The 23,336-nt window shown below is 42.4% G+C and overlaps 2 long non-coding RNA genes across 2 annotated transcripts in view; one reads left to right on the top strand and one right to left on the bottom strand.

The window, feature by feature from the left end:
- The window catches only part of LOC118312319, a 209,990-nt gene that overhangs the window by 154,999 nt on the left and 31,655 nt on the right, over nucleotides 1–23,336 (top strand). The window lies entirely within an intron of this gene.
- Nucleotides 19,107–22,248, bottom strand: LOC118312313. The gene is made up of 4 exons (XR_004794204.1): nucleotides 22,069–22,248; nucleotides 20,582–20,796; nucleotides 19,501–19,614; nucleotides 19,107–19,166 (listed from the first exon to the last, which is right to left on the bottom strand). It is a non-coding gene; the product is annotated as an uncharacterized LOC118312313 (long non-coding RNA).

Below are 23,336 nucleotides of genomic sequence, written 5' to 3' on the forward strand. Positions count from 1 at the left end.
TGACAAAAATATCCCCTCCCTTAACATGAGGTGGGAAAGCACAAAAGTAATGTTCTCATTAATTTACCATCCCTGCTCTCTTTTACACTCTGAGACAGCGCGAGACCCACATTTTTTAGTGGGAGTTTGGGAGGGAGAAGTGCTTCTGTTGATGCACAGTGTGATCCTTCAGGTTAACTTTACTGTAGATCAGGATTCAGCATCTTACCTCTCTCTCAAATCTCCTCTACGATAACATTGGCATAAGTTCTACATCTACATCTTTAGGATGTTCTTGTGATTTATGTCCTATTTTATGTGTGTGTGTGTGTGTGTGTGTGTGTGTGTGTGTGTGTGTGTGTGTGTGTGTGTGTGTGCGTGTGTGGGTGGGGGGGGGGGGGGGGGGGGGGGGGGGTTCTACTGCTGCTTCCACAAATTAGAAGTTTTTCATGTAACTCTCACCGGTCGCATTATTTGACTATTGTCTGCACTAAGTAATGATTACTGATGAGTGGTTGGTGCTGACTTCTGAGTAATTTATTCACTCATAATTTAGTTTATTACTATATCCCTAGAACGAAAAACCCCCACAAATGGACATTGAAAAATTAAAACTATGATTTGATAGGTGGTCTTTGTGTGACGGGAATTAGTGTTGAGGCAGATTCCTCAGGTTTGTGGTCACTGTTTAGTGTTGTGTTTGTTTGGTCCAGCTCCTGGTTTACTTTTTTATCCCCATAATGGTAGGTGGTTTACCCTGTTGTAAATAAATGAAACCAAAAACTGACCAGCTTACTCCTGCATGGTCAACATCTGTTCGTATCCACCAGATTTCAGCGAGTACAGCCATATTTCGTCTGTGAGGTTAGTAATTTGTGGACTGTGCTGCACTACCATAGACAGACAGATGGTTTGATATTCACAGGAAGCAGACTTTCTTTTTTTCTACCCTCCCTCTGTCTATTTGGCTCCCCCTGCTCCCCTTAACTTTCCTTGTCTCTCAATCAATAACAGGATTTGACTGATATAGATTATGAAGTCCACTTCTCTCAGATTGAAGTTGGCACCACCCCTTTAGCACCTAGAGCGGTGTTTGGCACATGCATTTGCAGGATGGCAACTCTGATACCTGTTCAAAAAGATCTGATACCTCCGTCATACAAATGGACAACTGATCAACAGATACCTGCATTTTTTTAAAAGGCCAAATCGGTCGAAGTCAGCATTTCCGGACTTTCCTTTCGCAACTCTCTCTTGTCTTTTTGCCATTCTGGCTACGTCTCACTGCCAGATCAACAGACAAAGCCCCATCACAGCCATAACTACACAAAGCGATAGCAACACACCTCCCGGATGCCTTGAGGAAGCCAGAGTTTGTCATTCATGTGTTTAACAAGAGGGGGGGGGGAGAAGAAAAAGATAAACACCTCAGTCGCAAGTGAAGCTAAAAACTCCCTGAAATTCCTTGCTGCTCCGTCACCCCCTCTTTGCTTCTAAGCCGCGTTGCATCAGACCGGGGGGTAGGTGCCATTGGGCCTGCATATTTAAAGCTACCTAAATGTGTGGAGCAGGTGGTGCACAATGCACTCTTGTTGTTTTTTGGTTCATGCAGTCAAGATGGCAGATTTCATAATGCTTTCAAATGGCACATAACAGGGAGAAGCCTCACAGGACTGCCAAGAACAATTTCGCCAGGAGCCAAAGAGGAGCAGCAGGCTGCAGCGCGTACCTTTTTCCACAAAGAGACAAGAGGAAGGACGATGTCTCGAAATGCACAGTGTGGGATAGTAAATCACCTCCTAACTATCAAGTTTGTTTGCTGAATTCTAATAAGCTTCTCAGCATCAGGAAAACTGGAAATGAGTCATTCACATCCCTATCAGCTGTGCCACAGAGCAGTGACACAGTCAATAAGAAATTTGAATGAACACAAAACTAGTCTACATGCGATTCAACAGGAGATTCCATATATGCCTCTTTTTTTAGATTTAAATTGTGAAAGAGGCATACATAATATTTTTATTTGGAATGTGATAAGTGATGTGATAAGTACACTTTTCTGGACTTGTAAAACATTAAAATGAAATAAAACTGCAGGTGATTCTCCCTGAAACCCTTTCCCCCTCAAAACAACAAATTAGTAATAAATAATGAAATCAATCGTCTTAAACTGACAGTCTCCTCTGGGTCGGCCTCCTGGCGAAGTCTCACCGCTCCCTGGAGGAGCTCGGCAGGGACTTGTGTCTCATCCACCCGTTCAAATAAGCCCACAGATGTCGAGAGGACTCCCCCACCAACACCGCCGTGCACATTATACACACACACACACACACACACACACACACACACATACACACACACACACACACACACACGACCCACCTCCAACACTGTTTGTAATGAAATCTATCACTTGGAAGAGGAGAAGTGGACCGACCACCTGTGCATCCAATTGTTCAGCATTCACAGACACACAGGAGAGAAAAGAGTGATGAGGAAGAGGGGGAGAACGGGTAGAGGAATCAAAGCTGCACAATAACACACACACACTCACACACACACTGATACACACATGCAAGCTGTTTAGAAAATGTTAAGAAAGACAATGTTTTGAAGAATATTTGTGCACATGTTAAGTATGTGTTGGCGCAAGAACAGGACATGTTGCATTTTATAGGTTGCATAAAAAACACATTCAATTATTTGTAACACTATAATGTAGCTGTGAACACTTAACATTAGTCTTTAATATTGAATTAATTTAGGTCAACAGCTACAGTATACGGCATGTCTATGAAGCATAAGCAAGGCTGCTTGTTGGAATTTGTTTGTTGCTGTGTCAGTATGTTCACAGAGCTCAGCAATTTTTGTTGATGAGTACAATGTTGTTATAACTGAAAGTAACATTGAGGAAATCTATGAAAACGAGACCCACATTGTAATAAACTTTCATTCAGGAAAGAGGTGAGAGGGCAGAAATGCACTGTAGAGAAAGATGAAATGTTACGCACCCACCTTGTATACACACACTATGCACACTCTTACATTTGAGAAGGAAACTATGGTTCATTTGAAAAAAGGCTAGAAAGAGACAGAGAATGAAGTACAGACCGACGCCAGTAAGCCGCATGCACATACAAACCCACAAAACAACACACTTGCAGTCACACAAATGCACCTACACATGCTCTCTCCCCGTTTCTCACAAACACAAACAAGGAAGGAGAAGCAACTACTTAGAAATGAGCCCTGACATTGCTTGTCACAGTCAGAGGCCTTGATCAGGATTTGCTCACAGGACCTCCTACTTCGCACACACACACACACACACACACACACACACACACACACACACACACACACACACACAAGATCCTGGGAGGGGGGGTTCAAAAAAGCTGAGGGGCATGTTCGAGGAAAAGGGGGAGCCCGGCAACATCTGCAGTCTCCGTTGTTGATAGCGTTGCTGCCAGCTTGGAGTCAGATCACAGGGCTGGAGATGCTTCAGTCTGGGCTCTACCTCTTGGCCAACCCCCCCCCCTCACATCCGTACTTCCAAACCTCCTAGCTACCACCTGTTAGTTAATTTGCAGCGACGAAAGGGACACCGTGGCCCTCTGAAGTCAAAATCCTTCTCTGTATCAACTCTTTGTTTGCCTCTTTCTTTCCCCGTGTTGATTCCTCTCACGGAGGTTTCGATACACCCACAACAGTTTTTCCGGACTTGGAAAGGTTCAGGGCAATGTTTTTTTTCTTTTTTCTTTTTCTTCCCCATCTTCCCCCTGAGTTGAAGCTTTGATGTGAGAAGACTGTAGTCACAAATCCTTGTCCATTTACCATCAGAGAGCATCACCTAACTAAGGGCTTGGCACAACGATTTGAGATTGTTTAATTAGGCCAAAATGTGTCTAAAGATGCAGTTTTCGCCCCTGAACTTCAAGTACTTTCTTTGCTAAAGAGATTAATATAGAAAAGATATGACATTTTTATAGAAATATATATTTTACTGGAGTATTTGATTCGGTTATTCCCTGCTTGAGGGTCTCGTGTGGGTGTGGCTCACATTTTTTTGGCGCAATCCTATTGGACCTGATGCGTCACAGAGGCTCCGCTGATGATTTGGTGAAAGTCTAAGAGCTATGCATGTTCTGCATTCAATTTCAAGATCCATATATAAACCCAGCAGAGCAAAGATATCCTGAAGATGTGCCCCCCCCCAAACAATATGGAATTTCTACGGCATCTATTGCAAAGTAACATTACTAGTTTAACACTTTCAGTTTATATTTCAATATTACATCTCTATTTCTGGAAGGATGTAATGTTTACCTGATGGTGACACGACTTCTTCCTCTAAACAGGCCTTTTCTGTAAATAATGTAAGAATTTGTGCCTATTCAATGGAATTGTTTTAATTTTAATAGTCAGAACACACTCAGAACATAACATTCTCAAGGGCAGTTTGATTTGAAAAGTGTTAGCAGGCTTAGAGAAAAAAAAATTATAGTAGAAAATAAAAAATAACAATGTTATACTGACTTTTTCTGGTTGTTTTAAGAGTTTTAAATACCTGTTTAAGGCAGCACATTATGTCATGTTCCATGAGGAAGGACCGTAAAAAGTTTCAAAAGAAAACTTTAACTTTTTAATCCTGCAAAAGTTCAGATCTGTTCTAACTTATCTAATTAACTCTGAATAAGACTGCAGTTGTCAAGGACAAACGGAGAGATTGAAAGAAACAATTAAAGCCAAAAGGTAAGCAAAAGCCCAGTGACCAACTGCAGCCAAACTCAATCGCCCAACCGGCAAAGTTGAAACCCGAGGTCCCCGTCTTTTTGCAAACAAAGTCAGAGTTTACAAAGTTATTTCTACGGTCTAAGTTTCAATCTCACATCCATGTGGATTTCCAGCAATAGATAGCGCGCCTTTTTGTGTCAACATTGATTTTTCTCTCCCCCTCCACCCCAGTCTCCTTTTAATAGAGGAGTGGATGCTTCAAAGCCCCCCGGTTGCCCAAAGCAAGCTTGAAATTCTTGCCTTTCAAAGGGCCATTCCTTCTTTGTAGTTACGATCCCCTGTCTCATCGGGTAAGGGCGAAGGAGAAACGGAAACTTCTGAAGGTACCAAAGGTAGCACAAGAAAATCCCCCCCATGTAAGTGTGAAGTTCTGATAGTTGTGTCCGACATGGAATCAATATGATACCACCCTTAAGCCCTGAAAACTGTGGGTTTTTACAGCCAAAGACAAGGTATTTCCAGACCTTAAATCAAAGGCCTGTTCTTCACAGATTCTGTTCCAGACAACTTTCTCCCGGCCTGGCCAAACAACCGCACAAACAGCAACTTCTGAAAAGTGTTCGCTGAAGTCTCGAGTCGTTGTTACATCAAGTCTTCTGCTGTCTGCACAATTACAAGTTGTTGTTTCTTTCTCTGTGTCTGGCTGTCGCCCTCTCCGTCTCTCTCTCACTGTCTCACTCTCCTCTCAGTCTACTGTGAGGTGTTAAAAAGGAACCAACGGGGGATCGGTGCTCCATTATGCAGGTCTGTTCCTGTGCTCTCTGTTGCCGCCTCTTCGCACCTCATATTGCATTTTTGCCCGTCGAGACGCACACACGAAACAACCGCACATACGCACCGGGAATTGAACTTTGGCTACCTCTGTGGATCTTGTGCCAGGTGTAAGGCTAAGAGGTGGCTAACTTCTCCTCCGCCCCCCTGAGGCCACACAGGCATGTTTGAAAAGAGAAGAAAAAAAAGAGAAGTACTTGTGTGATCCGTGCATCCATTACACGCTGTGTGGGCCATGCTGCTGCTTGGTCATCTCTGGCCTGCTTTTGCAGAAACGGATGGAGTCTAACCCAGAGGATAAAGGTGGTACATGTAAGCCTGGTGTTTGTGGTGATCGGTGTATTGTAGGATTAATAGTGACACTTTGGTGGGATGACACCATCAGAGACATGCGACCAAGGTGCCTCGTTGCAGGGTACCTGATTTCCCTTTTCCATCAACCATCAACTGATTTTGCTTTCTTTAATGCAACAAAAATATATATATATATTTACCCCTTTAAATTTTGAAGATGCTTCACAGGGCTTGAAGAACCGTTTATTTTTTTCCAATTAGAATATTGAGCAAATTATTAATTCTTAATGAAATGTATGCACACAGTAAGAAATACATTTGTACCTAAATATCTTCCTTTGGTCACCTCCTGTACATGTCCAGTACCCTGTGCCTCATGCAACAGTGTTAACTGTACATGCAGATGTTTATTGATGTACTGATGTAAAAAAACAATGAAACATTTTTGGAGCAGTAGTTGACAGTAAAAAACAAACAAAAAAACCCAAAGCAAATTCCCACTGAAACTCAGGGAAACATAATTCCTTGTATCTATATTTGCATATATACATATAGAGTACATTCATAAGCTATATTGTACATCCAGTTGTGTAGTTGCATCTCTTACAATAACTTGAATGTGAACACACACTGGAGAATTCACTGCCAGATGCACTTGGAGTTTTAAACTCACACTGTGAGCGCTCTTGAAGTACAGTATCTCTTATTTTTTTCCCAAGCTGCATCCCCAGGAAATGAAAGTTGACATTGACCACCCGGCCCACATCCAAACCTACTCTTACAGCTCAACAGGAGCCACTGTACTTCTCTGACCACCCCCCCCTCTCCAACCCTTGTTTGAATAATGCATGGAGCCCCCCGCTACCTGTTTCTATGTCTACATGTGGGGTTGTGAAGGCCAAGCTTATACACACATTAAAACACACACATACAGCCGACAAAGGAAAGCAACCAGCGAACCTGGCCTCTGAGGCTTGACCCTGCACATGTTTGGCACACACACATACTTACGTACCTCACATGCACAAACATGCACATTTAGATGCACATACCATCATCTACACACACCTAAATACATGTAGAAACATAAAAAATCCACACCGCATACGGAGCACATAGATATAATACAAATACACACTTGGGGAGACGCAGAAAAAAAAGCACACAATCCCATACACACTGGCAAACAAAGCCCACACACATCCACGGTGTACCTTGGAGGCAAGGTTGGGGGTTGAAGTGAGCACTGCTGGCAATAAGGTGAGCAGCTGCGCAGTGCTGCGGATGAAAGACGAGCATCAGGAGGCATGCACTGCGTGTGTGTGTGTTTGTATTTGTGTGCGCACGCTAAAGGAATTGAACTTTAAGTTCTGTACTCAAGCACCATGACGTCTTCTTGACCATTATCTTCATTTGTAATTATATAACTATAGCTATAGTTGTGTCATTGGTACTTTAAATGAGGAACCTGAATGCTAATAATGCATACTGCAAAATAGCAATAGCTCTGTCCATCTCTGCTCAATGTTGTTAACGCACTAAAGCTACTGACATACATGTATGCCAGGCTTTGTGCGAAACAGTGAACTTACTCACACACTGTTTTTCCACACAGCAGCTACGTACTTCTTACCAGTGAAGCTCTGCTTTATGCGGAGTTTCTACTCTGATACATTTTTAAAGGGAAATATTGTACTTTTCACTCCACTACATTGTTACTTGTAATTTTTCAAACTCATAGTTTACATTCACAATCATGCTAAAATTGGCTCCTACTCTTGCAGCTACAAAGTTTTAATGCTGCTTATATTAAATGCACTCATTAATGAATTGTTATCCATTAAATTTATAAGGTTTTGCTTATGATACGTTCACATATTTATATTTATTATGGAGTGCTTTTACTTTGTTGTATAGCTTTTACGAAGGTAAATAATCTGAGTATATCCTGCAAGACTGCTCTCTTCAAATAATAAGTTTATATTTATTATTTATAGAGTCTGGATTGTCTCCAGGTTTAGATACCACGGGAACACTTGTGCATTTTTCCCCTTTCCTTTGCATGTTTTTTTTTCCCTCTTTCAATCAGTCTACATTTGTGTACATAGCGTTTCATACTGTATGATGTGTATGTGTGTGTGTGTGTGGAGCAGGGTTTGGGGGTGGTGTGCCAAGCCTGGAGCTATTCCCTCTTACCATGCAACCTGAATCCTTTTGGAATGAGAAGTGGAGTGTATACAAGTGAGATGATCGAATAAATCAGCTGGATTTGTCTCCTTTGTCTGCAGCATGAATATTAAGCACATTAAGATCATAGGAGGAAGTGAATATGTCACGGCCCGTAATCTCAAGTGATCTGCTGGTCAGTTTGCGTTTGTGTTGCAGGAGAGACGGGGTGACTATTTACTCGAACATGTGAAGCATTTAGGTGGCGTTTTTCATCCAGAGTGACTACGTGATTGTAACAGTAAAACAAGGCAACAGGGCCCCACCCCCCCACACATCTTCTGGCCAATGATGCGGTCTCCCTCAGGGCCAATCAGTAACAAATATGTCAGTTTTGTGCTGATGTGTAATTGTAATGCTCCCCTGTGATTTGAAAAAAAAAACACAATAAAAACTAATTTTGAAAGATCTATGATCCATTGTTTTGTCAAAATCTAGTCACGTATTTGAGATAAAACTTTACAGATAAATAACCATTCTCATGAATGTTAAAATGTGGTAGAGGATGAATTAATAGATGTATAAATTAATCCATTATCCCTTGAATAAGCAGTCTTTAAACTTATTTTTTTGACTTTACAAGCAGCCAGAATCAACATTCACTTTTCACGCCTCTGCATGCAGTTCAATCAATTGTTGTGTTTTCCCTTCGCATTACTGTGGTTTAAGGTTCTGTTTTTGCATGCACGTGGATAGCACCTACACAGATGGGTTAGTGTTGTAGGTGTGAAGTGACAGCAAAAGGAAAAAGTTGAGGCCACGAAGGACAGCAGCATCTCAGCGCACAGCGCTCATTAGCATTAACATCCTGCCTCCAACCACTTAAAATCAATTCTTCCCTCCAAAAATAGACAAGCAAAAGATCAACAAGTGAGCAGAAAGAGAAAGGAATTAGAAGTATATTCTTAGCTGCTATTGGTTCCTAAAGGCAACACAGCCATTGGAAGGCAATATTGTATATGCCTATACAAAAATAAATATCCCTAAAGCAGCTTTGAGATACAGGACATGAAATCTGTTCACTGACATTCTTCTTTTTGAGTTTTGTATAGTTTTACTGACGCAAATTTCAGTTAAGTTGTATAGTCTTGCAACATGAAAGTGTTAAGTACAATGTCTTTAATTTTCCTTGTTTACCCTTTTGGCATTGACTAAATTAAAACAGATTATCTGGATTAAGGCCGAACAAAAGCCTCCCTAATATTGCAGGTAAGGATGTCCTCTCGCCAATATCTCAATCGTATTCATGAATTGCCCTGCCAATGTATGCCAATATACTGATGAAATTCTTGCCCAGAAACAAGGATCAGATGTTCAGAAAGACAAAGAATCATGCAAAAAAAAAGAGAGAAAAAAATAGCTGCGCTCGTCTCTGTGTCTATTTTCTGCCACTCCGAGTCACTACTGGCTGGCGCGTTCGCCACACGGCAAGGCGACCTGCGTAACACCTTCCCCAGGCCAGATGGCGGTGTCGAAGGCCAAAGGAGCTGCAGAAATCTGCCAGAGCAATCTGCTGCGAGCAGGTGTCGACTAATTGTCTCCGGGAGCAGAGGCAGCAGCGGGCGCGTGCTAGTGCTACCTGAGTGGAAACAAATATCTTCATTTACCCCCGCCTTTTGTCGAGGGAGCGTGCTTCCAAGCTATGAAACATAATAGGGCGAGTCCAGAACAAGAGGAGGGTGCGGTGGGCTGGAGCATGCGGCTGAAAACAAGTGTAGCTTTGTCAAACAGACAGCGCTACAGTGCCTCCCAGAGCTACCGGTGGCAGAGCACTCTTGACAATCACAAGTATGCTCAAGTGGATACAGAAGGAAGAAAAGCTAAAGTCTGGTATAGGGTAAAGGAGGTTGTGCATGAACGTGGCGCACTGTTTAGCCTAGTTTATAGCGCTATACCTACGAGAAAGAAACAGTGCACACAATAAGAAAGAAAGATTCTAGTCCAGTGAAGTGGAACAGTGATTGAATAAGTTCAAGTGTTTCGGAAATGTTTTGTCTTTGCCTGCAGGAGCTGCGTGTTGTGAATCAACCTCTACGATAACATTGTTTTAAGCCACTACAACTTTTTTTTTTTTCCCTTATTATACCCGTGAAGCCCCTTAGCCACCGTTCACACATGGGTAAAGGAGAGCGAATTCAACATGCACCCTGCGATTTATTCATTCAGGTACCGGCTCGCTGCTTCGTAGACTCTGACATTCCCATTGTGCATTTCAAGGAGAGGAGGGGCTCCGGGAAGGGGTGTTCAGTCTGACAAGCGAGTTTTCTCCTCCTCGTCAAGAGATCTTTCAAACGGAGCTGTCCGACCGTAGACGGGGGAAGCAAAGTGCCTCTAATTGAAGGGGTTCTGTTTTCACAGACCTCTCAGGACAAGTCGTTGTAAACTGCCCTGTTATTAGGCCACAAACGTGTGATATGCAACAAATCCCACTGTACCTGGAGATTCTTGTGTCATTTACCTTCCATTCTTCGTGTCAAATGTAGGCTAGTTGGAGTGAGACAGTGACAAACTATTTTCAGTGCATCTGCAAACATGCTTGCTGCGAATTTTCCGCCGATGGCAGCCATAAACTGTACCTGAATCCAGCGTAGGCTGCAACAGGCAGCCGGGTAAACTCTCTACACCTACCAATAAGAAGCCACAGCTGAAAGAAACAAAGTTTACACCCCTTGAAGTGAAGGAAATTACAGTGAAGTAGAAGCAGATGAGGTCAAAGTGGATCCACCAATAAAGTTAATTACAAAAGTAAATTACAGAGCCTTTATATAAGATCCCACCAGGCACTGCGTTGAACACCACACTTTGATGATATGCAATGGTGAACGAACATCAGCCAGTGGAAATTTCTTATGAGCCATGGGACTGCTGGTGCCCACTGCATCGGTCCATATGCATCCTACAGAGCGCTCCCCGCTATGGGAGAAGCGGAGAGCGGCTCTATTTTTAAACCTCGAATAGGAGTTGACTCTTTAAAAGCTTCCCACGATACCGATTGATCCCCTGACCCGGCTCTCCTCAGGCTTTCCCCTGGTCCATTAAGAGCTGTGTCACCAGAGGAGTCACAACATTTCCATGTGTGGCCTCAGTGTGTGTGTGTGTGTGTGTGTGTGTGTGTGTTTGTGTTTCTTTTTTTTTTCTTTCTCTTAAGCAGGAAGAGCCCAGTCAGGTTTAAGTGTGCCGTTTCCCCAGAAGCCCCTGTTGAGATCTGACTCTAACCATGCATCCTGCCGTTTGTGGCTCGTAGGCTAAACAGCTTGGGTCAAACCGCTATAACCTCATATTACAGGGTACAACAAGAGGAAGGAGCATAACACAACTGTACTCTTCAGTGAAAATGTTTCTTGCAAGTTCTCTGTATGTTCCTTAATTTTTGTCATACAAAACACAGAGGTTCTACTTGATTGTGAGATATTAAATTGCATTTTGCTGAGTCGTGATAATAATGACCTTTTTTATATGGATCAGCACTATTTGTGCTGAATTCTTAGCATATGAAGGTAGCTTTCCTACTGTAACCACTTTGATTACACACTGTCTACATTTTCTGGTACAATATTCGGCTTCATGTTCTTCTCCATTGCAATCTACGAATAATTATCAACAGTTGAAATGATGGGTTGGTGCCGGAAGGAAGCATAGTCGATAACGCATTCTGTCAGCGAACACACAGAAAAAGGATCCAGGGATTTTCGGGGGAAACCCTGTCTGTACCATCCATTAATTTACAATGGTGCTTTTTACTCCCTCTCTTTGCACATTTGAGTGTCATTTTACTAGGAGACCGTAAAATGCAGTGTTGATCCAGTTATTTTACACCATTCTTTATATGACAGGCTTTATTGTGCGTTATGTTGTAGCTCATTCCTCAGCTCCATACACAACAGCTAGCCAGTGTGTAATTACAGCTTGTAGCAAGCAGCCAGACGGAGCGATGCGCGAACAAGAATCCACGGGAGCGCTTGATTTATGAAGCCTCGCTTGCGCTGTTTTCGCGAGTCCCAATCTTCCTGTTCACCTTAACTCTGGGCCATGACGCCCAAACATGGTGCGCACTAGTGAGGTGGAAGGAAATGTTGGATGCCCAGAATCGTGGTTTTGGATTGAGTCAGACTGAACCAAGTCCAATCTTGAATATGTGCCCAAAATGGAATAATATCCTCAACAGCAGCAATAAGTCTTGACTCAGAATAGAAAGAGAAACTGTCTAAACAAATATATCCTTACAGAAAAAATAAAATGTATATATATATATATATATATATATATATATATGTTGGCTCAGGCAGTCATGGTAGATAATTTGTAGCGGAATTTTTTTCTTGACGGATCATAAGTATATCAGAACAGGGTTAAGGACAGACAACTTGACATTTTTAATACTTGTCCCTTGAAAACAGTGCTTTTGGTTTGTTGGCTGGTTATTTTTAAAGTTTCCAATTATGCAACTGCTGCTACATTAACACTAAACCGCAGATGGGTTCAAAGTATCTTTTTCTAAAGCTTCAGCAGTTGCCAAAACAAAATGCATCGGCAGATGAAGTTTGTCAAAGTGGTAGTAGATCCAACCGACCTCCTGGTCTACATCCTCAGGCACTTTTTCAATTTAGCACAATTTACATTTGCTAATGTTTCTTTTCATAATTGAAGTATGATGACGACGCCATAAGCTCGCCGGACGGCACAGCTGTGTGTGCCCGCGCGCTCGGCTGGAGATGAATCAGTGTGTTTAACTGTTTGTCCTCGAAGTACCTTCATCCGAAACAAGTCAAGTGCACCAATGCAATATGGTGTCGTCTGCACTGCTCTCGGCACAGGTGCTGCCCAGGAGATGCAGTGTAGTTTATAAATCGGCTCGTATGTGAGATGTGTTGAGGGGGAAATGCCTCTTTTAAGTTAAGTGACAAAGGCTCATTGACATAAAAGATAAAGGTTACTCCTTTGGTTACCTTGTGTTTAATTGAAGATTAACATTTTTTTTTTCCAGGGGATCAAGACTAAAACTGTGGTTTTATTAGTCACTTACTCTCAGAAAAGGAATGTGCTTCCCCCTTTAAATTTTGAAGATTTATCATCACTTATTAATTTCTCCTAAATAGATGGACAGGACAATGCTGTCAATTACCCCTGCCTTGACTTCATTTGGAACCACATTTAAAAAGAAAAAAAAAACATCTTAGCCAACATATTTACAAAAAAGAAAAGATGATGTGGGTTTTAACCCCTGAACTGAAATCAGGAATGAAACTCCTTATGCGGTTTTCCAGTGAAGATTTATAGACATAAGTCATCATGGGGAATGAACTTTCTGAAGAATGTTGTTTTTCTTAAGTGTAGCGAGTTGAAATGGTGCTGTAAATTATGAAAAGAGGACCGTAGCCTAGAACACAATGTCCTCCAAAAGTGTCTAATAACGTGGATTTAGCAACTGGGTAATGTGTGTTGCATTACAAGTCACACGTGGTAACAAAGTGGTGTTGAAGTGCAAATTTGCAAGAAGTTGTAACGTTTAAATCAGACGTTATCTGAGACTCTCTAAGTGTGGAAATATAAAACATTTTTTACCTGGGGACACTTTCCACTGTTATAATTGGATTTCACTTCCAAAATTGATGTTTGACATTTTAGGGAAGAACCTTCAGTGCATCCATTTGTTTAGTGAATATTATAAAATTGGCACCAATGAGACACTGAAGCTCATATGTGTTCACACTTGAAATATAATGATTCACAAGTTCTGCATTTCATTATACAGGAAAATAGCAGTGCACATTTGCCCTAGTGGACAGTTAATTTTTTTGACCTTTAGCACTTCGCCCTTGTCCGCTCATACTTATAAATATATTATCAAGACCGCCGTTGCTATGGCAGTGGTCATGCATTTTCAGCCAATACCCATCGGAGAGCAATGGCAACATGACCCTTCTGTCCTGTAGCCGCCCATCGCTGATGAATTTTCATCTGCTAATTGGCAATGCGTTGCCGTTATTCACGAGAGCCATTTGCTCTTGTGAAAACAGAGATTAAATGTGTTTGCCACTCGTAAAACGAGTGGCAAACACGTGTCTCTCCCCGTGCCCTTTGAGTCGGCCCCGTTTTGCGAATCACTTGTGGCCGCGGCAACTTAACAGGCCACGGGTTAGACATCAAACACCGCCTTTGGTCTGACCTTTGATTGTCTCGGGGGCATGATTGATCAGACGGGTTAGTTAAAAATCAGCATTTCTTCCGTGGATGGAGTAATCTCCGCTGCAAAATGATCTGACACCATTAGTGTCAAAGCTAATAATGGGTTTGATACAGGTGGTGGAGCACAGAAATAGCTGAACTTTAATTGTTCAGGTTGTAAAACGTTTGCATGACCTTTTCGCGTGAGGATGGATGGTCTCAACTTCACAATGAGAAAAGCGCAGATGGAAATTGCCTCTTGGCCTGTTTCATGCAGGTGGAAAAACCTGATATAAAACTCTCATGCTTGTAAAATGCAGTCAATGCAATCATGAATGACTCCATAAACTTCGATTTGTTGACAGATCAACCCCTGTGTAGTTGTCATGGCTTCAGTTGAAAATATTTTTGTATCAGTAAATGTAGATTCTCATGCTTTTGCACTGAAGACAAAATATTTAATTAGTACTTTAAATATGAATAAGAGTAAGCTAGCAATCTTCACATTTAGGATGGGGAACCAGTCTGGATTTTATATATTTTATATATAATATTTTTTATATTGGTGTCCAAGCATTTCTCAAGGATCATTTAATACTTCATGTGGCTTTATTAAAACATTATTTTTCAGACAGAATTTGTCAAGCATGATCCGATTTGGTATTGCTTCTCTTGTCATCTAAATCAAAGGTAACCTTATGTTTAACGATAGACTTCCGTCCATGTCCTCACTGCTCTTCCTTTCTGCATGATGAAGACTCGGCTCATATTTTCTTCATATTTACTCATATTTGCTTGATAAAATTCCACTTCACTTTATATGCAAATCTTGTTTAAACAAAAATATCCATTAAAAATAACATTTTGAACTGATTTATATGATAGACTTGAACATATGCCTTTCCCCCCATCTATCTTGCTGCATATGTTAAACCTGCTTGTTAGCAGTGCCTTAAAAAGACACAAGACTTTGAGGTTTTTTTTCCTCAGCGTACAGTGTTTGTTGACTGACAGCTCTGCAGTCCACCCCTGCTCAATTTGACTCCCACTGTGCCCCCTGAACGTACACTAACGCTCTGCACTTCCTTCCACAACGATTTCCTTCCCTGGCCTCTTAAGAGCTACACAGCGATTATACAATACCTCACAGTTGGTTGGGAGTTGCTGCGCTTTGTGTGACTTAAGAGGGAAGGATGGAATAGAGTCAAACAGTCATTTCACTCTCCGTTGACTCTTTGGCCCTCAGATGAAATGTGCTCCCTCAGTAGAGCCGGCTCCTTTTCCTTTTTTCCAGCCCTCTTTCTGTGCATCAATCGCACTCTGACAAAGAAAAAAAGTTCTCTGGCGCCTCTGTGTTTGGGATAGTCAAAGAAAATGTAGAAATGGTGAGGTTTACACACAGATAGGCCTGGTTCTAATTATATGCATCGATCCGAACGTTCCTTTAAGTGTCCCAGAGAACCTTCAAATGGCTTATTTAAATCCTGACCTAAGAAACTTTGTACAGTAAAGGGAAACATAAACTTATTTCCTCTCTTTTAAAAATCAAAGAGAAAATAGCAATATATTTATACGGTCAACGGAGGGTGAAATTTCGTCACGAGTAAGGGACATGCCAATCTTACAACTCTGTGTCCCTCAAACAAAATTAATGTGCAACTCATTTGCACTTTCTAATATGTTTTGGAGTTGTGATTGTTTAACTTGCACGTTAATATGCTTTTATCTTATCTGTGACCCATTCTTGCATTTTTTTTTGGTAAGTTGGCAGGTTGCACCCTGACAGTATAAACTTCTGAATATGAGCATGAGCTTGGTTTGTAAAATGTAAAGAAAAACAGACCGAGTTTCCTCAGTCTAGAAAGTACATCAAACTTTTATACTTCGTAGCAGCTTGATTTCATAGGCACCACTTTTCTCTGTCCTGATTACACTTTCCATCCCCTTCTGCTTTAGCACGCACAACATGGAGCAATGCTAAAAATACACACAATTCATAGATTTCTGCCGCTATTATTTAGGACCAATCCAACAGCAACAATTAAAGTTGCACCTGAGTTACCTCGCCTGACACCGCCTCGCCTGTAAAAATGACTTCCCATTGATTTGCAATGGGGCTTTTCTGTAAGGGAGCCATTTAAAACAGGAGGCCCGTTACCCGACTGCGTCACCCATTGACCCCGCGGCACTGTGGGGAATTCGCACGACTCGATGGTTTAGACAAAGGTGAAATGTTTATTCCTATTAGCCAGCCTCCACACAAGATACAGTATTGACCCAGAAGAACGCCTGTTCAGCGATCACAAATTACAGCTGCTGCTGCGCCGACGCCCCTCAGCTCTGATTCTGCCACGGCGTCGGTGAGCAGTGCAGGGGACATGCAAACACAGCCTAGGCAGAAAAAAAAATCAATGGAGTCTAGTCAGATGTTAGGTAAGTTGTCCCCAACGTTTGCTTTAGGGACAGTCATAGTTGTTTAATAAGACCCCGAGCATCTCCAATCAATGAGAGCCTTCCATTTCCCCGTTTTTAAATCAATGGTGCTGCTTGACGCAACACTGCTGACTTCTTGAGAGGTGTCTTCATCGCTGGACTGCCGAGCAGTTGTTGCTCTTTACTTGGATTTTGATTGTCTGTCTCCCCTACCCCCCCATCCAATTTTTTGAGGTATTGGAATAAAAAAAAGCACCAGAGTAACACACATACATTTGTAGCAAATATAATTTACAGTGTAGGCATTTGTGGAGCGACCTGCAGTTAAGTGCAACACTGGATCAAAGGAGATTCATAAATGCACCAGTGCAGGAAATTAATGAGTGCATATGTCAAACCCAGCAACAGGGCTAACATATGTATTTCCTGTCAAAGAAAATACATGAAATATATATTGGTAACACAAGTAGAGGTTTAATCTTTCTAGTACAGGATGTGGTAGACTACAAGAATCAAGAATGAATCAACAATCTGTTTTATTAGCAAAGTATGTGTACACATATAGAGGAATTCAACTGATACTGTAAATTAAATCTAATGTGGAAGTCAAGTGTGACATACATAACCTTCTCTCATACAGAGTAAGGAGGTAAGAAAACTTACAAGCAAAGCGTTACTTGCTCCGAATATCATGAAATCTGCCATTTTAATTTTACCCCGGTTCTTCCCCTTATCCTCCTTCCTCCCACCTCCGCCCTCCCACCCCTCCGCCCTCCCCTGTCGTATTGATGTGTCGCCCCCCTGTCGAGTTTCCCCTGCACTACCAGGTATGACTAACTGCTATCTTGCTCCCGCGACTCTTTTGTCATTTATCTTGCTCCGCTATGCCGGCTGGCTGACTGCACAGCACGACAGCATGCAGTGACAATAATTTGCACTGATCGGACCCCTCTGCCTATCCTGCTGTTACAAATGGCAATCGATTATCATGCGGTAGCGCTATCGACTGTCCAACAGTCACATGTGTGTGTGTGTGTGTGTGTGTTGGGGACTAGGTTTGTGTTTGTACTTGCTGAAGTGTAGCAGTGCCTTCTGGAACTGCAGATTCATCTTTTGCCGTTACATATTGTGAAAAGGCTGCCATGAATTACTCTAACGTGAGATATTTCTATTGAAATTTCAAGTGCTCAGATCAGAAACCCACTTCTTGTGCGGCTGCATTTGATGTTAAGGTATGGTATGCAATCTGAGTTTGGTAAATATGTTGTAGAGATATTTGAGAGAGAAGAACAAACGCACAGATACACACTTTAACACAGCAATGTCAATGTGTTAGTGTCAAGTTACTGGTTATACTATGATGGCTATTTCATGATGTACAATTGCATCTGATCAAAGGCCTTTGGATTTTTAAAGTGATCTTGTTAGTAATTATCATATGGATTTCAGTATGATAATAAGGTAAACAGAGCTTTGGACTTCCCAGGTTCAGGAAAGCAAGCGCCTGAACGGGCTGTACTCATTTGCAGGGCGGATGTATCTTTTAATAATTTTGCCCCAACAATTTACATTTACACCTGACTGAGATCAGATCACAATGCAAGACATGGATCCAACATGCATCTTTCCTTATTGAGATACGATGTTCAGATGTATACCCTTCAGTTTTGCATACTCTGACATATGTGTATGATGAAAATAGATCATAACAACTGAAAAGAATAGGAAATAATTGTCTAAAAGACCTACACTGAACAAAATTATAAACGCAACACTTTTGTTTTTGCCCCCATTTTTCATGAGCTGAACTCAAAGATCTAAGACTTTTTCTACATACAAAAAAGGCTTATTTCTCTCAAATATTGTTCACAAATCTGTCTAAATATGTGTTAGTGAGCACAAGATAATCCATCCACCTCACAAGTGTGGCATATCAAGATGCTGATTAGACAGCATGATTATTGCTCAGGTGTGCCTGAGGCTGGCCACAATAAAAGGCCACTCTGAAATGTGCACTTTTATCACACAGCACAATGCCACAGATGTCGCAAGTTTTGAGGGAGCGTGCAATTGGCATGCTGACTGCAGGAATGTCCACCAGAGCTGTTGCCCGTGAATTGAATGTTCATTGCCCCACCATAAGCCGTCTCCAAAGGCGTTTCAGAGAATTTGGCAGTACATCCAACCGGCCTCACAACCGCAGACCACGTGTAACCACACCAGCCCAGGACCTCCACATCCAGCATCTTCACCTCCAACATCGTCTGAGACCAGCCACCCGGACAGCTGCTGCAACAATCGGTTTGCATAACCAAAGAATTTCTGCACAAACTGTCAGAAACCGTCTCAGGGAAGCTCATCTGCATGCTCGTCGTCCTCATGGGGGTCTCGACCTGACTGCAGTTCGTCGTCGTAACCGACTTGAGTGGGCAAATGCTCACATTCGATGGCGTCTGGCACTTTGGAGAGGTGTTCTCTTCACGGATGAATCCCGGTTTTCACTGTACAGGGCAGATGGCAGACAGCGTGTATGGAGTCATGTGGGAGAACGGTTTGCTGATGTCAACGTTATGGATCGAGTGGCCCATGGTGGCGGTGGGGTTATGGTACGGGCTGGCGTATGTTATGGACAACGAACACAGGTGAATTTTATTGATGGCCTTTTGAATGCACAGAGATACCGTGACGAGATCCTGAGGCCCATTGTTGTGCCATTCATCCACGACCATCACCTCATGTTGCGGCATGATAACGCACGGCCCCATGTTGCAAGGATCTGTACACAATTCCTGGAAGCTGAAAACATCCCAGTTCTTGCATGGCCAGCATACTCACCGGACATGTCATCCATTGAGCATGGTTGGGATGCTCAGGATCGGCGTATACGACAGCGTGTTCCAGGTCCTGCCAATATCCAGCAACATCGCACAGCCATTGGATTGGACCAACCTTCCACAGGACACAATCAACAACCTGATCAACTCTATGCGAAGGAGATGTGTTCCACTGCATGAGGCAAATGGTGGCGCTAGATACTGACTGGTTTTCGGACCCCCCCGGACCCCACCAGTACAGTAAAACTGCACATTTTAGAGTGGCCTTTTATTGTGGCCAGCCTCACGCACACCTGTGCAATAATCATGCTGTCTAATCAGCATCTTGATATGCCACGTCTGTGAGGTGGATGGATTATCTCGTGCTCACTAACACAGATTTAAACAGATTTGTGAACACTACTTGAGAGAAATAAGCCTTTTGTGTGCATAGAAAACGTCTGAGATCTTCGAGTTCAGCTCAAGAAAAATGGGGGCAAAAACAAAAGTGTTGCTTTTATAATTTTGTTCAGTGTACATTCACTCAGATCGAACCATTACAGGTTCATGACTGACTCAGTAAAAGCTACAAAATCAGCCAGCAGCGATCAAAAGTGATCAACATTCTACTCACTGCTGCAGTTTATTCCGTCAGAGCGGTGATAAACAAGATTAGTGATTACAGCTCTGAAGCATTTTGCGAATGTGTCACTTCCATCTCTTTGCCACGGGATCACATGCTCTTTCAGAACTGACTGTGTTCTTGCTGTATATATCTACTGCACCAGTAGTGTGACTTGAAACATTGGTGTCCCACAAATAGAGTGTGTATAATATTGATGACCGCGATATGTGCCGTTTAATCAGCACTATCGACCCGCTCGGCACCGTTGCCTTGTGCAACCGGGCTGGAGGAGCGCTTAAAACAAGAGGGAGCATTTGATTCCCCTGTTGGTGCTGCATTAACAGCGCCCCCCCACCCACCACCCCCATATGCGCCCCTCTTTTCCACCTCTCCTGTAACTACATTGTGCTTTCGCTCAATCAATACTTGCAGCAATTGCTCAAATTAAAAGGAAAAAATAGGTTTGCTGAATCCTCACCCGGTGGCTTCCTGCGGACTCCTGGCGGCTGCTGTGGATCGTAGAGCACTTACAGGAAGAGAGCAGGGGGAGAAAGGTGTTTCCAAAGGGGCTGATTGATGAGCTGTCTCAGCACGCTGCTCACCCACTCAGACTCCACAACACCGCCAACTTTCTCTTTGTGCAGGCCTCTCCTCATGCGCAGCTCCTCCAGCAGTGGAAACGCACAGCAGCACCTGATTTACACATGTACAATTTGAATGTTGCCAATTTTATTTCATCATACAGCATCTGTGGTTTAACATGGAGGCTTTTTATCAGCTTTCATATGGACCCACTTTGTTGTCTTCACCCTGAATCTGTGGGTTTCCAGGCAGCAGTGCATGTTTCAAAAGCATCAAAATGTCAATGTTTGGATATGGGCGATGTGAACGATACTTTTTTCCTCATTTCCTCTTTTGCCCGTCTTTCTTGCACAGTCAGTAATCACTCAGCGAATACCGTTTGAAGTCGGGGTGAATTCAAAGCCGGCTGTCGGTGAGGCTGCGGAAGATGACCCCTTTGCCTTCCGTTCGTTTTATGTAATTGGTGCCGTCTACCGTCGAGGCTGAGCCGAGCGAACGCGGCCTTTATTAGTACAATCGCAGGCAGGTTTGGCTTACTGACTTGTAATGTGTTCCAGGCACCGCAAACACACATTTATGTGCATACACGCACACGCACGCGCCGCATCAAACAGACGGTGTCGAATCACCAATGGGTGGGTGTTTGGCTCAGGAATGCAATTACCGTGGTACGAGGAGAGCCGCATACACAGAAGAGACATTTGGTGCAATAAGGTGGGCCCGTTTACTTTGCTGTAGGTCTGACAAGGTGGCAGTGGAAAAGTTTTTTTTTTCTTTCTTTCTTCTTTTCATACGCCCCTTCTGTAGCAGGCGTTCCATGTCTGTGAGAAAGAGCAATTGGCCAGGTCTCACAATATCAGACCTCACATACACAAGCTATTTACCATATAATGTTACAGCACAGTTGAAGTTGCCTCTGTAAACTGTAGCGGACGATATATTTTTCTTCGCAAAAATCAGAAATGCCGTTGTGTGCATTTTAACAGAGCTTGGCAACTTTATATATAGATTTTTTTTTTTTTTTTTACCTATGATTTATCTTTGTTGGGGCTTTCACTACTAAGCATTACATGAAGACACAGCCCAGGAAATGTAATATTCTGGTCGTCACAGTACAGAATCCTTTCTTTTTTTATCAGGTATTCAGTTTTGTCATATGCAAAAATAAAAATCACCAGACAATCAAGCCAAGTTGTAAAGTGTCAAACGCTTATTCCATATTTTTTTTTATCCAAAACCAACATACTAATTTAAAATTTCTAACTTAAATTGAAAAAATGAACAAAACTTTGTCCTGCTGAAGTGCTTCACCACACACAGCCATACACTCAAACCACACGTGTGGTATATGTGTGTGTCCTCCAGCCCTTGAACAATACTCACTCTCAGCCCTCCAGACTAGCATCCGGAAGAAAAAAAGAAAAAAAACAGCGTCTCGAGTCAAAGGCCCATTCCCTAACCCTCATAAATTGCACGTAACTTGATTACAATGAGATGATTATACCTTATTAGCAAGGGTATTATGGCGTCTTCTTACTGGGCCTCATTATATGGACTCGCATCTGTGACTGAACGTTAGCACTTCCTTTTTTTCCCGTGTGCATGTGTGACCTACCAGCCATTACTGCAGCTGGAGGAAGTGGTGGTGGTGGGGTGTGGGGGGCTAGAGGGCTGATCAAGATTCATGTGGCCTGGTCTTTTGTCCGCTGTTAAATCTCCACGTCTCCACGAATTGGCTTTAAACTATTTGTCAAAGACTCCTTTTGTGAGCTTTTTTTTACAATGAATGGATAAACTTAAAATATGACACAAAAGAATCAGTAATGTGGTGATGGTAGCGGTAGTGTAATGTTCATGTTTTTGTGATCTTATGGAAATTGAGTTCCAAAGGCAGGTAGAGTTAGAGAGAGGGGACATTGCATCATCAATGTTTTAAGAAATCCAACAACCAGATTCGCAGAATGTTTGCTGGAACGAGCGACAACAAATAATTCCTCAGTAGACAAATGCATTTTGCATTTATGGGTCACATATACATATACATTGATCTTCTTATGCATAATTATCCAGATGTACAGTGTGACATGATGGCCAACTTCCCCCTCAGAGTTTGATTGCAGCAACCTGACAGGCTACACATCAGGTTTTGGTCCTAGTGCTAGAAAACCAGAATCAAAACAGTCCTTCTACCTCTGCATATACGTACGCATTTTATTGAAAGGGAAACCACATCCCTCTCTGGGGGTGTTGTCCAAAGGCAACTTTAGGAAATCCTTAGTATTATATAGTTGAATGGTGGAGTTTTAGTATGACTGCAACCGCACGGCTACACACCTGTTAAGGCTCCACTGTCCAACATACAAAGACCCATTGCACTGGGACGTCTAAACATGTATAATCATCTGAAAAGGACAACGCTGCTGCACGAGAACGTGCGAGCTCAGCAAACCTTCCCTGGATAAATAAAGGTTTAAAAAAACATCAAGCTATTAGCTCTCCGTGATAACAGAGGCGGTTTGTCTCTCCGATTGGTGCATGTGTGTTGTGCAACTGCTTCAACTGCCGACAACAACATTTTCTTCTCTGTCAGCCGTCAAAATGAGAGCAACTGCCATATAATCTGTTTTTAATAGATGCTAATGCAGGAACAC

The sequence above is a fragment of the Scophthalmus maximus genome, chromosome 1 (assembly GCF_022379125.1).
Source record: "Scophthalmus maximus strain ysfricsl-2021 chromosome 1, ASM2237912v1, whole genome shotgun sequence".
In the NCBI taxonomy this organism is placed as follows: Eukaryota; Metazoa; Chordata; class Actinopteri; order Pleuronectiformes; family Scophthalmidae; genus Scophthalmus; species Scophthalmus maximus.